The sequence below is a fragment of the Phlebotomus papatasi genome, chromosome 3 (genome assembly GCF_024763615.1).
Source record: "Phlebotomus papatasi isolate M1 chromosome 3, Ppap_2.1, whole genome shotgun sequence".
Lineage (NCBI taxonomy): Eukaryota > Metazoa > Arthropoda > Insecta > Diptera > Psychodidae > Phlebotomus > Phlebotomus papatasi.
In genome coordinates this window covers 6,319,641-6,336,028 of record NC_077224.1, presented here as the reverse complement: position 1 = coordinate 6,336,028, position 16,388 = coordinate 6,319,641, and the positions used below count along the sequence as shown (strand labels likewise).

Below are 16,388 nucleotides of genomic sequence, written 5' to 3'. Positions count from 1 at the left end.
AGATCCATCTCCCTTTGGAAAATTTTGTGAATTTTAAAATTTTTTTCTTCAAAAATATTTCCATTTTCAAAATAAACAAATATCCGTTTTAGTAAGGGTTTATACGTAAGTTTTTCGTATCACAATTCGTCAGTTAAATCAGCATTTGTCGTAACTTTCTTTTGACAACTTTTCAGGAGACGAAATTTTCAGTTCAGCATTATTTTTCTTAAAAATGAGCCCCGAATGCGATACTTTTGAGTCAAAATAATAAAAGTGGCACTAATAAACTGTAAGTTAACTTGAGAAAATCTTTATAAAATGATTTAAAAGCTGAGATATTGAGATTTATGTTAGGAGAAACACAATAATATTTTATCGTAACTTGCTTCGTTTATAAAACCGTAACTTCCAATGTATGGAAATCTTGGAAGTTACGACAATTTCCAAAAATACATTATATCAATTTTAATTACTCTAGGGATAATGAGTGCCTTTATTTCACTAAATTTTTCAATTAAACTGTGGTCCCTGACCCTAAAAGCTTTTATTTCATAAATTTTATTTAATAAATTTTGTGCGCCACGTCGCTTGTTTTGTTTTTAATTAATGACAGATGGGCAGGGATTTTTCCTCACTTTTTTCTCACAAATATCGAATTAAAATGATTTAATGTTGCATTATTCGCACTTTCTTTGGATATTTGGAATTGTTTGTGAACGTTTTATTGGGAAATATTACATTTTTGCTGCAAATTACAAGCCACACAAACGAGCTAAAAAAGTTACGGCAAATGCTGATTATTGAAAATTTTGTATGGAAATTTGTCGTAACTTCCCCAAAAATGGAAGTTACGACAAATTCTGAAAAAATTTTATTAATTAACGGCACTTACGATAATTTTTGTTTAAAATAATTTTTAATGGGCTTATAAATGTTTCTTTTTCTCAAGTGAGTTTAATAAACAAAATTACGCCGATTCTATATATGTATATATCTCAAAATCGCAAAAATTAAGTTACGACAAATGCTGATTTAACTGACGAATTTTCACCCAGTACGGCTATTAATGTGTAATGTTTCCGTCTTTGCTATTTATTGTTTTTCCTCAGTATTTTTCAGATAGTAATTATATAGATTTATGGTTTTTGTATCTATTTTTATTAATGTTTTTAGTTTTCAAAGGATTTACAACATAGGTTACTGATCAAAATAGGCCTAAATGCCTAAGACTTTGGTAAGGGGGGTTAGCTAATACCAGCTTCAGACTGGAGGTTTAGCCCAATTCCCAAGGGCCTCAAAAATTTAAATAACAAACAATTTTGTTGATTTTTCAAAATCCAATGGATAATATTTGCCCTTAATGTGTAATTCGACGCAACAATTTCTTCGAAAATCTTGAATGATAAGGAATTAAAGGATTTAAGTCATATGGCTAATCCTTAGGTCTAAAGCCCGTATAAGGGAGGATATAAAAAAAAACAATTTTTACCATTTATATTACTAATTAATTGGGTGCAAGGAACAAACGTCCAAGCATATTTAGGGCTTTAATCGGAACTAAATCGGTGCTTCTGGACAATCCCCGGGGAGTGACTAATCCTTCCATCACGAAGCTTTAATTGAGTGTCGAAAGAACACACGAGTAATGTAGGCAAGTCCGCTTGCAATTGAAGTGGCCCGTTTTTGGGCAAGCCAGACTTAATTTTAGGCCTCGATGCGATTAATAATAATAACCAATTAATTGGGAAATAAATCTCCCGTATTATTCTTACGTATTTACAGTGCAGTACGACTCCAATAGAGTCAACACATTTGATTCCTACTAGCAATATTTTAAGTTATTAATTGTTGTACAGTAGAGTTCCTCGAATTTGAACATTTGGGGGGTATATAGATGACATTTCTCACTCCTCAAATTTGATATGATTACGTAACGGATTTCACGTAAAATTCACTTTTCCTAAATTAAGGAACATAACTTTAGAGAATTTTATCAATTGAATTTGTTGTTAAATAGGTGGAATTTGTTGAGGAAATTAATATAATATACGACAATATTAAGGAAACAACAGAGAAAAATAGTTCTCATTCAAACTCCATGCAAAATTTCTTTTGCATAACCTTATATTTTGCATTTTGAATGCAACTGTCGTTTAAATTTGAGGAACTCGACTGTAGTTACTATTTCACTCGTTAAAAATTGTCTCTGATTCTGAATTAACAAAAGTTGTTTAAGCCTTTAAGGACGATTGCAACACCGGTGTCCCATAAAGAAAATAATTTTTCCTGATTACCCGAAGTTATTTTTTTCTTATGTCTGTACATAATTGTAAAGTAGAAGGTTGAAGGAATCTACAATATTTTTTGCAAGTTTCTAGCTATTTGCTATGTAGTAAATATTTATGCTAAAAAATGTCGAATTTTTAAATTCTCAAATTCATAATTGATTTTATTTATTTTTTATACTTCTAATATTTTTTAAGCAAAACCCTTTTAACAATAAAAACTACAATACTCATACGTAATATATTTCATTAAAGCGAAAAATATTATTCATTGGTATTGTCAGAAAAATTACTTAAATTTTTGGTCTATTTTTATCGCTATCGTCCATAAAGGCGCAAAATACACCGAATCAGACTCTGTTGGACTTTCCAAGGTTAGATGTAAGACTTATCATTGATTATGTTTTTCAGTTTAATTTTTTTTGTTGATTTTCAGTCCGTAAAAAGTGTCTCGTCGTTAAAGATTTACTCCGATTGACTCTATCGGAGTCGTACTGTAATTTCAGATTTTATAATGGCCTATTTATTTTTTTTGATTATTTAGTGCAATTGTTTTACGATATGTTCTAGGTTCGAATCCTTTTTATTTGTTCAATTTGCATTCACTGAGGCCTCAGTGCATTTAATTCCATGAGATATTTCAAATAACAACCGACCCTTATCTATGATAATGCTGCATGTCTATAGGAATTCGGCTTTTGAGAAGGCCTGGTTCCTCTATGAAATAGATGGAATATTGTGCTGCATTATCATTATTATTTATCATTATTAAATTTTGACTGGGTATTGAGTAAATGAGTTATATCCGATAAGGATTTTTAAAATACAGTGTTTATTAATGAGTTCAATAATGCATTGAGCTGAGATTAAATTCATGTGCCTTTTGTTCTCGTGTTTGATTTTGCAAAATCCGCAGAATAAAAAAACAACAAACAATCAAATAAACAATAAATTAAATTGTAATTAATGAAAATTCGAAAAGGCAAATAATTAATTTAATTTTAGCACAAGATTCTCTATGTAAATTTGTTGGAAAAATCCCAATTTTAATTAAGCAGATGCACATAGCACAGATACATAGGAACGTCTCTTTAAAACTTTGGTATTCATCACGTATATTTCAGGATAACTTTTTTTCTGGGTGTCACGAAGGGTTCACTCAATTTTTTTTCGGATTTCCGGAAGAGTGAGAAAAAGTCAAAAAAAAAGTTGAGAGTGAGAATATTTTCGAGCAAAATATTTGATCGATAAATATTTCCCAATTGCCAACCCACTGTGATTGTGACAGACATTTGTAGTTAATTAATAAAGAATAAATCTCTTGGTAATTTCACTTAGTGACATTCACTGGTAATTAATTTTTTTTTATTTATTTTTAATTATCTTTCAATGGTAATTTTAATATGAGTTATGTATGCTAGTATTTTTTTTAAATTCGTATTTACATTGAGTGTTGTATCATTTGCACATTTACAAGCTTTTACAATCACACTTCAACTTTTATTGCTGATGTTCGGTATTTTAAATCAGAGGTCCTTTTTGGTACGTTTTTCTTTTTCAAAACTTTCGTGAGTCGGTTTGATACTGATAGGAGAGTACAGAAATATTATCAATTTTCACGGTAACGAGCGATAAAGGTGCTACCACTTGGGGTGCTGGTTCGCAACTGAATTGGTGAATTGTGCAAGATTTCTACTGAAGCTTTTCCACATGGTTTTCCCAAAAGCACCAAGCATGGAGACATCAACAGCGCACAATCGCATTAAATATCCTAAGAAGTGAGAGTGAGAGTGAAAGAGATGGAGGAGACTCATTGTGGTGGACGGAGGAGAAATTACAGGCGGTCCTTGAAGATATTTGTGGTGAGTTTGGCAACAGAATGAGGAGGATCCTATTTCCTGTTTTCAGACTCATCCAAACTCCTTTTTTTCTTTGCCCTCTTTTTAACCACTCAAGCTTTTGTTGCATATATTTTCTCAACATATTTCACCATTTCATTTACATCAATTGACCATTTTCTCACGACTCCCAAGCATCAATTAATTGTTTGACCTTCCTTTTCGTTTTGATGGGGTATTCACACCAAGTTCAAACAAATACAAACTTCCGGAAAGAACTTTAAAAACGACTACTTTTGGTACGATCACCTTCAATGTCTGGCAAATTGTGACTACCAGCAGGTACCGAGAAAACGTGTTGAGACGTCGCGTGGTTCCTTATTTTAACTTCAGGTCACGCTTTCAATTAAGTACTATGCTGTGTGTAATTAATTTGGAAAAGAGTTTGACACGTCCTCAGAAAAATTTCTTATTTAAATATTTAATGTTTATTAGTGAATAAAATGAAGAACAGATGGACACAAAGATTTTTAAAGCTCAAAAGAAATTAAATGTCAGTACTAGTAGTAAATATTTCAACAAGGTTATTAATTTAGTTTCAGGCGAATAAACAATTAAATTGTTCTTTTATGTTTGTGCCTGAAGTGTTCCAAAATTTTGCCCTATGAAAATTTGATAGTCTAATATTAAAAAAAAGTTTTAGGTAAGGTTTTAGTGCACAGAACCCAAGTAGCAAAAGCTAGTCATTAGTGAGTAAATTTCAGTAAGTCTGACGTATTGACTCAGTCACATCTGTAGGGGGATTCTGTAGCAAAATGACAATGTCACCTGACAAATTTTAGTTTCGGAAGCAGGGCAAAATTAAAGCTCTATGAAGCTCTTAGTAACTGATATGAATTGGATTTTCAATTAATCCTTCCGAATTTACAACAATAAAAAATTATATTTGTCATATGACATTGTCATTCTGTTACAAAATTCTCCTACTAAAGTCTGTGGCCCGAGACCGACAGTCATATGACTAGAATTGAAGAATCCACGAAAAAAGAGATGGCAAAGCGTCCCAGCTTTGCGGAATGCGCGAAGTCACGAGATAGAGCTCACCGTGACCGCGGTGTCACATATAAGATTAATATTAATATTAAGAAAAGCCGGAGAGAGAGGTATATAGTATTCAAAATTTCAAATGGAATATCACGTGTGTTAGAAAGAGTACACTCTAGTGGAGTAATACGATGAGTAAGATATTACTGTTCGTATTAATTGCTTTCTGAATCGTATTACAGGCAATTCGAGCAATTTTTCATGCGTGCCAACTGTGATTTGGTCAGTTTTCGAGCGAAACACAAGAGAGGTAAGATAAAACACTTGCTATCCTTTGTTGGCATTCTTGCAGTTCAGAAAGTATTAATCTTAATATTAATCTTATATGTGACATGGTCATGAATTAGATTTTTGCATAATCTTTTGGAATAACAGATCTACTAGAGATCAAATTGATTCATAAATCAAAAAAGCATTTTAAAATCAAAAAATCGGTGCTTAACCGATTCATTACCGATGAAGACCGATGCAGCCGGGTTCTAATTTGCAATACTTTTCTAAAAAATCCAAATTTAACCAAAAAGAAAAATGAGCCTTCCAAAGTATTTGACTTTTGACCTTCAGTAATTCAAAATGGCGAATTTTCCGATCATAGGTATGTTTGGGCGAAATATTCGCCTGGACCAGCTCTAAAACATATCCAAAAATCGTTGAAAAAGCGTGGGCCTATTTTTTGCAAAATTGGAAAAACCTCATTTTTGACTTATTTTTGGGGGATATGGAACTTACGAAAGGGGAGGGGGGAAATAAAGAGGTTGGGTACGAGATAATGTCATTTGAGGAGGGGTCATCGAAGACTGGAAGTCGATAAATCTTACCATTTAAGCTCCAGAACAGTGAGGAGTTGAAAAGAAGTCGATTATATAATTGCTCTCTCTTTGAGTTCGAGCAGTAAAAAACATTAAGTTTTGTAATTGAGGACATTGATTCTATTATTTACTAGAGGCAGATGGGGCTATTTTGAACCGTGTACTACACTGTTATACGATTTTTTCGCATATTTCTAAAGGAAACTGGATTTTAATGTAATGTAATTTAGATACACAAAGCAATTGTGGATATAATTTAAATTATGGCAAGGTTAAACTTCATTTAGAAATATGCGAAAAAATGTAGGGGAAAGTACTCTCCCTTCGAACGTTCATGCCTTCGAATAGTGTGATTTTTTTTAATTTTTCTAAGACACTTATACATAGTTATAAATAATTAATAAGAAGCTAACTAATAAACTTCTTATTAATTATTTATAACTATGTATAAGTGTCTTAAAAAAAATTTAAAAAAATCACACTATTCGAAGGCATGAACGTTCGAGGGAAGAGCACTTTCCCCTACATATATCACTATAGGCCCACTGCTCAAAGTAGCCCCATCTCCCCCTATCAATTTTAATGGGTAACAACGGCTTTAATATTGCAAGTACAATTATTTTTGAGCTTGAATATTGTGTAAAATTAATTAGAAATGTTCCAATGCTTTTTTTTTTAATGAGAGAATGCAAAAAGTCTTTTGGATCACCGGCCATCTAAAGCCATATTTTGCTGTAACAAGGCAGAAAAAATATTTATTTTTATTGCCAATTTTTGACCCTCTGGTCCAATGTCTCTTTATGTTTTGTTTAAACATTTGCTTCTTCTAATATTTATTGATGAATGTCTTAAAATTCAAGAAATAAAGAGAATACACATAATAGAAAAACAAATATTTTTGAATAGGGGAAGCGATCCTTTAAACTCAATTCATCTTTTTATTTTATTTTTTATTTTTTGTTGTTTTTTTTCAATTTTATTTATTTTTTGTGAACATGTAATGACCAGCGCACAATAACTTTTGTTTGCAAACATGTTTTCAAAATTTCCTATGAGAATGAGCGAGATGACTAGATCTAGATCTCACTCACTCTTATTGAAATGTCAAAAACATGTTTACAAAACAAAAGTTATTGTGCGTTGAGCATAACACGTGTATCGTTTTATTTTGATTCCTATCGTACTAGTAAAATTTTAGTCATTCTGCTTACGTTAAATACGTTTATTTTACGTCTTTATGACCTAATATTTCGCCTTTTAGGTATATTTACTGAATATTCTGATCTTTTTTATTCTCACAACCTCAGGTCTGTCGATGCCCTTACAGAATCAAGACTTTAACAAATCCTTTATTGCACTATTAGAAGGTTTATAATGATAATTTTGTGTTTAAATGCCTGTAAAAACTTTTAAGCTCTTAAGTGTGCGCCACTTTATTTGTAGTAGTCAAGTCACAGAGACGGAGCCGAGAATAATGCCTTACTTAGAGAATTGTACAAGACAATAAAGATAAGAAAATGCTTCTTGGGGAGTCATAAAAAATTTTCAGAAGGTGGCTAAAAGTAAATCGCAATATTGTGATTTTTTTTCATTTTTAAAGGAGCCTAGGGAGAAGTGGGGCATCTTTGAATTAGGGTAGCTTTGAAATTAGGCTTTCGTTTAGCTTCACAATTGGCATGTTGATCTAAATTATATCATGATAACGTTCAGTTCTATTTAAAAATAGTAGAAAAAAAAAACAATTTGAAAGCTGCCTCAATTCAAACGCACCCCATTTCCCTCAGAACCAAGTTAGGTACAAACATAAGGTACTCAAGCTACATAGAAAAAAAATTACACTAATTGTCGATATGATTAATAGACAATCCTGAATTTTGAACAGAAAATTCATCTTATGTGATAGTCATAAGTCTTCGTTTATGAGGTAGGTTAAATTAAGTTAATTCAAAACCTGCTCCAAATGGAAATTTTTCGCTACTCCAAATGGAAACGTCATTGTTTTCATGATAAATACAGTACTAAATTATTATATTTATATATTTTCTTTACCTCAGTTTCATTATTTAGCTAATTTTGCTCCAAATAAAGCGAAAATCCATTCATATTCACAAATTTTAATTTGGTAATTTCTCAGAAAAATTAAAGGTGTACCTTTTCACCATCGAATTTTTCATCGATCGACTTTGTTTCCCAATGAAAAACACAATAAGGTGACTGTTGTTTATTCGTTTTGTTTAACATTTTTGGCTAATTTTAGTTAAATTAAGTGCTAATCTTTATTGTTAACGGTACGTGAAGTTTTCCAATGAAATAATTACCTATTTCGTGAACAAAAAGGGGTTTTCTGAAGTGTTTGCCCATGCTTCAATAGGAAACCCCGGAAATATGATTTTATGGGGAAATTTTCTTATTGTTTCAGATGGGAAAGGAGAAAAGACCAGGAACAAGAACAAATCCTGCACTCAAGAGAAACTCAATAAGATTTTGGAAGCCTTTCGTTGTGGTTTCACTTACACTGTTTGTCTCCCATTAGAAAATTTCCCTTGTCTCCATTTGGATTAGTTTGTTTCCAATAGCAACATTTTGCACTTGTGCATTTTTCTTGTATTTAAGAAGATTTTATGATATGTTTTAAGAATTTTCACTAAACAGTAACATTCTAGAAGAGTCAAGGAGCAAATTTATGTAATTCCCTTCAGAAAAAATTGAACTCAATGTGTTGGATCTTCTGTCAAAGTTAAAGCATCTGGAAATGGTTTTGAATTAGGACATTTACCCTAATCCAAAAAAAATTAGTACAAGTACTAAATAATTTTGTTCTACAAATAGTTAAAATTACTATATATGGATATTTAGGTGTATTTATAAATTGGATCTCCCAAATTCATTAAATACCATCAATTCCTTGTGTTTAATTTCCAAAAATATCACAGCGAATATTTTAAAATATTTTCCGTTATTTAAAGTTTAAAGTATGAAATACCAGAATTTCACAAAATTCTTCTTGTGAAATATATTAAGTGAAATTAATCTCACTAGCTAACAATTTTGCAATGAAAATTGTTTTCATGGTGTCTGAAGGAGCCACGTCTAAAAATGTCTGGAAGGCCAAAAATGTGAAGGAATATGTATTAAATGACTCAACATGAAATAGGCCAACATGAAGTGTTACGAATAATTCTCATTGCCTCAAATCTAATATTTTCCAGCGAGTTAGTTACAAAAGCACCATCATTTGGTGAAATACCATCATTACAGTGGAAGTAAAACTATTTGCTTCCTCAAAATTTCAAACGTGCGGAGAGTCACATGGAGAAGATATGTTACGCAAATCCCCTAATTTATGAATTCCATTCATTTTAAACTTTAGCAACAGTGAGAATTTCCGCAAATTATCAGTTTCCTCCTTCAGTGGGAAAAGCTCAAATTTAATTTTTCCTTCAGCCCCACAAACCTCCGACTTACCCTTCCCCTGGTTGGGTAAATGTGCGTGTGTGTGTGCGGTTGGAGAGGGCCCCACTCAAGCCTTAGAGGAACTGGATGGGGATGTTTGGGGATTGACTTGACTTGTGCGCCAGTCACATTCTGATCCAATGGGCGTTGATATTTTCAACAAGAACCACGTGCTTTCCCAGCCTGAATTCCAAAACACAATTTTCTTGTGTATTAAATAAATATTTTGTCATTTTATCATCATATTTTTTTTTACCACCCACTTCTCTATCATGTAGCTTTTGGGGGAGGAAGTAAAGAAGTAAATATGAACTATTTATTCCAATCACTCCTCTCAATCATAGCTTCTCCCGAAGCTTTCGTCAAGGAAAACTGTAACTTTTGCACAGCTTTTTTCCCATCCAACTCCCTGTTTAACTTGTACAATTCGCTGAAGTTTTGGAATTTAATTGAAACTTAAGACGTTATTTAGTTTTTTGAATAGTTTCTAGTTTAAAAGTTTCATAGTAATTTTCTTGTAGGTTGTTTTGTGCCGGAATTTCGAAAATTAATTTGTTTTTATTCCGTTTCCTTTGTAAATGATTTTCTTTTCAATCTTTGAAATGCTATTGAAAAACTGATGATTTCTACGAATTTCAAAAATTATTAACCCATTCCTTACCATGGTATTATACATCAAACGCAAATTGAGTGATTTTAGATGATTTATTCCTGGGCAATTTTTATCCAAATTGCTGTCGGGAATTGATTTTTAGTAACTTTAGTTATTCAATTTCTTCGGAAAAATAGTCCGACAGAGATGAAAATACATTTTGTCATTATTTTCTTGCTTCGCTGAAGGTCATACAAAATTTTTGCTGAAAATGGCGGATGGAAAATTCGACATCCCGTCGAATTTGTTAAAATTGGCCTAGTCCCTCTTTCCTGATTTGAATTCTGGTTACCAATTTGCTTTCTTGAATAGTTACTCTATCTAAAGCAGTAGAGTTTGTAATGAATTAATGCACAGAATTTAAATTTAGTGGCCGTTAAGACGTGTGTTTGACAGGGGCTCCCCGCGCCCCCTTAATAGATAAAAAAAAAATTCTTTTCGAAAATAATAGGATAAATAAATAGGACACTAATCCCAAAATATGAACATTCTATCTCAAGTATTTCTGGTACATTGACTGAATGGGTTAAAAGATTTCTGGTGTAGGAGATGATGAACCTGTTCCACATTTTTCTAAATATTTTTTTAACACACCGCAATAATTTAAGAAATAGTTAAATTTTAGAACTTAAATTCGGTTTCTGCACTTTTTGAGTTGTTAATTGTTTTTTTTTTTAATATTTTGCTAATATTTTCATTACGTTTAGTTACATATTTATCTATATATTCATACAACGAGAATAGAGGGCGAATAAGTACACAAGAAGCAATTTTTTCTTAATGCAGTCTTGTAGAATTCCTTAAGTAAGACATTATAGAACCAAAAATCTTAACCCTTATAATGCTCTTGGTTCCGTCACTGAGATTACTATAAGTAAAGTGGCGCACTCTTAAGATTTTAAGAGCCTCTATAGGAATTTCAATAGAAAATTCTCACTTTAAGTCTCTTAAAAGTGCACTAGGGTAAAGTGATACAATTTGGACATAGTGTTACAAGTTGGACAATTCGCCGGTAAAAGTTGGACAGGGATTTTTTCTTGATAAATACAGTAGGGGAATGTTGGCATAGTTCGCACAGAGTGAATCTTCAAACAACGCAAATTTTCTCTTTGTTTACAAGGAGCTAGTTCGTTATTTCTTAGCCATAGGATAGATAATTATTAAGTTCATGAGACGAGATGAGAAATGGTAAGTTAAATATTTACAAACAAAGAGAAAATTCACATCGTTTGAAGGTTCACTCTATGCGAACCATGTCCACTTTCCTCTACTAACTTTTTTTTAAAGTACAATGAACCAAATTATAAAACTAAAGCATTAAAAATATACAAATAAAAATTAAGTACTAAATTTATCAAGAGAAAAATCCCTGTCTGTCCAACTTGTACCATGCTCCAACCTGTACCACTGTACCCTAAAAGGCTTGTCTAATACTTTGTTCTTTAAAGCAGGTATTTTGCTTCTTGGGTAGGTTTAGCGTATGAATAGTGAGTCACAGATCAGGTAATCGTCGCCGATTACTTTCTATGATCGGCTAATCGGCAAGAAATATGAACCGTGAGTGGCAGATCTGTTTATCTTCACAAACAGATTGAGAAGCACAATTACATTATGACATTATGATATGGCTCTCAGATATACTTAAACATAGGAGAAAAATCCTAATTTCAAAGCTGCCTCACTTTCAAGGGTGCCCCACTTCCCCCCACCCCTGAACGAAGTAGATGATAGTTCACAAAGCGATCATACTTCTAAAAGCGAAATAATTCTTGTGAATCTACCAGAAGTAATACCCAATAAAGAATAATTTGTAGGATACAATGAGGTAATTTGAAATCAGACCTCAATTGGATTTTTTAGATTTCAAGCACTACATTCAAGAGTAGGGGGAACTGGGGCACATTTGAAAGTGGGGCACCTTTGAAATTGGGATCAATCTGTTCTCAATCTGTTTGTACAGCTAAATTAAATCAAGATAAGGCTCAATTTTATTTAAAAATAGGTGTAAAATCCTAATTTCAAAGGTGCCCTAGTTTCAAAGGTGACGCACTTTCTTCTACTTCTTCATGGTCTTTTACTTCTTTCCCATCTATAAAATATTGAGAAAATCACAAAATTCCAATTTAGGTTCGATTCCAAATAATTGTATTGGAAAAATTGACACATAATTCTTATTCCGAACTTATAACTTAGTTTTGCGTACCAGTGAATATACGATAGTGCAGAAAACCTGTTACAAAAGCCATATGAATTACTCATATAAAATCGAATAGTATTTATAATTTAATAACTATCTTGATCAAACTGGTTACAATTTTGTGGAAATTGATCTTAAATTATTTCGAAAAGTAACATTGATTTATAAATACAAATAGAAATAGAAAATGATCACACTAATTTACAAAAATCATAGCAATAGTGGTCCCCAACTTTTGAGTCTCCAGCAAATAGTTGACATTCCTCTCGTTCAGTAATAACTTTCCCGTTTTGAGATCTCTCTCCGATTAAGGTTTCTTCTGTACCGATTCGAAGGTATTATTGGAGAGAGCTTATCTAAAGACCAGTTGGAAATTCGAACGTTTGTTTAAACGGTTTAAAGTTTAAACCGATGAGTTATACAAAAGTGAGTAAGCTCATCAAAAGAACCCTTATTTTAATGAAATTGCAATTCAAACACTCTGCTCCCTTAAGGGGGTAGTGTCAATTATAAGGTCTAAAGTGGTATATATATTTTATTGTTTAAATCGATAGATGAACTATCTAAGAATATTTAAAAATTTCAGAAGCTTGTTCGAAGTATTTTCGAAGATACAGACCCGAAGGCAATTGAATTGAATTGGCAATTATAACATTCTTTGTTTGCCAGAAGAAAAATATAGTATTTATTATTGCCTATAGTAGTGAAAAAAAATTGTTAAATTACTAAGAAAGTGTCACTATTTCTTTAAATGTGCCTGATCCAAATAAGACAGACTATGTGGAGCGAAACTCAGAGAGAACCTAAAGATTTGACCACTGCACTGATGAAAGCTTGGAGACTGAGCCGAAAGCTCTGGAAAAAGTCGATGCATTTTCCCTGAGTGATTTTCCACTTCCGACGATTTCCGGACCACAATTGATAATACTAGTTTTCACGTCGGTTTTTTCTTTACAATGAGTACATCTATTTCTAATATTTATTAACCGATTTCAATGAAGAGTTTTTTCCTATTTCCTATTTCAATCTATCAAGTGTTTTCCGGTCCAGAACTTTAAGCATAAAGACTAAGCTACTACTGTATAGGACTATGATCCTGCCAGTCTTCACGTATTCGTCTGAGAGGTGGGTCCTTAGCAAACAGGATTGCGAACTCTTAGCCGCGTTTTGGAGGAGGATTCTATGACGGATTTTTAGCCCCATATGTGAGGAGGGACGATTCCGGAGCCTATACAACCATGAAGTGTATGAGCGCTACCGAGAAGTAACTCTCGTCAAGCAAATACACCTCAATAGGCTCCGGTGGGCTGGTCATTAGGGCGTTTCAATTAGGAAAAAAATTTTTTGGCACTATTCTCACGGTGTTGTATTTGATGAGACAAGAAAGTTTTTCTTCGACGACCATATGATCAGACGCTGTTTAGAGGTGGCTGAACGACCCTCTCTGTAGTGTAAAATCCGGTAAAATCAGAAATTTGTTCTACAGAGAGGGTTGTTCAGCCACCTCTAACAGCGTCTGATCATATGGTCGTAGAAGAAAAACTTTCTTGTCTCATCAAATACAGCACCGTGAGAATAGTGCCAAAAAATTTTTTTCCTAGTTGAAACGCCCTACTGGTCATCTGGTTCGAAAGGATGAGGACGACCCAGCCTGGAAAGCCCTTATCCGGACTCTATGATTCGAGGAAACGAGGTCGCCCCAGCCTCCGATAGACTAGAATAGAATATGACCAGTGATAAGTGATAAGCCCAGAAAAGCTTATGGTAGCTAAGATTCTTAACAGTCAAACTCGGGGTGCTTGCAACTCGGAATGCGTAAAAATTCTAAATTAATAGTACACTGACCAAATTTGTTTTGCTGCTCATTTGCTTTTCTTGTTTTTTTTTTAATATTCAGTTCTTATATTTATTAAATGCATTTAAAAGAAAAATTGTCGAAGGTAAGTAAAATTATGGCGAAATTTGATTTTTCCGGAGACAAATCCTTAGGGAACTGAATGGATCGAGTGGTTGGATATCTCAGAGTGCGAATCCCTTTTAGGTTACCAAGGGTGTAATGATAACTTTTCGACACTATCGAATCAATAGTATCGATAAAGCTCTATCTGTTAGATTGAGCAAACGTCGACTTTTCACGCATTGTTAGGCCATTCATTATGACATTTTTAAAAGAATGTGACTGCTGATAAATATCTATATTACTTACAGGAAGTGCAACTATCTTTTTAAGTTTTCAGAATCGATAGTCGATAGTATCGAAAATAAGTTATCATGCCACCCCAGGAATTTTTCTGGCACGAAAGGTATTCGACTTTCGTCAAGAGAGCTTCACTGAACTAGATTCTATGGGAACTAAGACTGATAAACCCATACTTTTGAATAAGAAAATATGATAATGCATGTCTAGAAATCCTTCTTGTCGGCTGGACTGACCTAGTTCGTCTATTGAATAAGCAATATTTTTATTATTATTTCTTTTTGATTTTCTTAGATTACAGACGAAAAAATTATAAATTTAAATGTGATTGACTTAATTTCTCTGTCCTTAGGATGTTAAGCGATTTCTCACATTTTTTTTCAATTAATATAAAATTGAAAGACTTAAAACATAAAAAAAATTGAAAATTTAAAAGAGAATGTATTTATCTAGATCAGATAATCCAACAAGTTGAAAAAACTGGGGTAAAAAAAACTTTGTGGATGTGCTTTACTAATTCCAAAGCATAAATTTCACTTTAATAGAGGTACTTTGAGGCAGAATGTAGGTATGTTTTTTTTTACAAAACCAATATCAAAAGTTTGGCATAATACACGAAATATTTTTCCGCCTGAAAGTATCAAGGCAAAAATTTTTCTTTTATACCAATCATGGCTGAAGAGTTTCCCTTCAAGCAACTCATCCGTTCGCAATTCTATCTGCGTGAAGCGGAAAAAATTCAAATTGAGCCAATAAAACTATTTTTGATATGGTAAAAGACATAGGGAGAGAAACAAATAAAATAATATTGTAAGTTGATATAAAATCAAAAAAAAAAGAGAAAAAAACACAAAAAAAACTTTCGTCAATTGCTATTGGTAATTTATAGACGAACGCGCCCAAATCGATTTGACTCGTATATCACTTTGACTTTTATTACTTTCCGTTTCCAATTGTCTCTACATTTTTTTTTTCTACTGCTCGCTTCCTGTTCTTCAGATTCTTTTCATTTCCCGCCAATTTAGCGTGCCTTTATTATCCTTGCAGAGAAGAGAGAGACTGTGGAGGACTGTCTTGAGGAAGGGATGAGCCAAAAAAGATAAGTGGAGAACATCAATCGATTGTGATAACCTAATGATTTCTACCAAGGCATTTATTTGCCCTCTAATTAGAATATATCGAACCAACTAATAAACAATGACTTTGCTACGACCAATAATGCCTATATTGATGGATTTGAAGTTACAAGGGGGTCTCCTCGGGGGGTTTGAGGCGACAAGATGACTTGTGGCACGTTGCTCAAGGAGAGGCAACGAACGAAGTCTTTTCCTTATGGTAGAACAGAGAAAAATGGTTCCACTGGGAAATGGTAAGATTGTAATTAAATTTTTGCCATCGTCGTCCGTGTCACTCTCTTGCAGAATAATAAACGATCGCGGAAGTTAATTATGAAAGACGCGGAAAATTTATGATTTGCTTTCACTTTTCGCCACGAGTCCACCCAACAAATACCCAACTGAAAAAATGATTGTCTATTTGTCTCAATTTGTTGCTGGAAGCGCGCGCCAGGGATATTATTCCAATGTTGGGTGTCCCTATACAACGATGCTGTTTTCTGGGAAACCTGGTAATGAAATTTCTGTTTGACCGTGGCGTTTGGGGCTCTATGGCGGTGAATTTGTCATCATTATTTGGACCACAGGATCATTTTGAGGCTGACTCCCCTCTGGATGTTAATTACAAAAACCGCCCCCTCGAGCTTTCCACCCGGTAATTGATGCAAAATTAATTTTAAACACCACCACCAATTTACCTCATTTTTTTCCGCGCACACAACTTCTTGCATTTTACACCTTCACAGACTTTGTGTA

The 16,388-nt window shown here is 33.1% G+C and overlaps 1 protein-coding gene across 2 annotated transcripts in view; it reads right to left on the bottom strand.

The window, feature by feature from the left end:
* Positions 1-3,935, bottom strand: part of LOC129806582 (protein amalgam) — a 189,050-nt gene extending 185,115 nt beyond the window's left edge. For both annotated transcript variants that reach the window (XM_055855274.1, XM_055855275.1), the window contains exon 1: positions 3,713-3,935. The gene's annotated coding sequence lies outside the window, so the exon portion shown is untranslated. The remainder of the gene's footprint in view (positions 1-3,712) is intronic.
* Between the last annotated feature and the right edge of the window lie 12,453 nt (positions 3,936-16,388).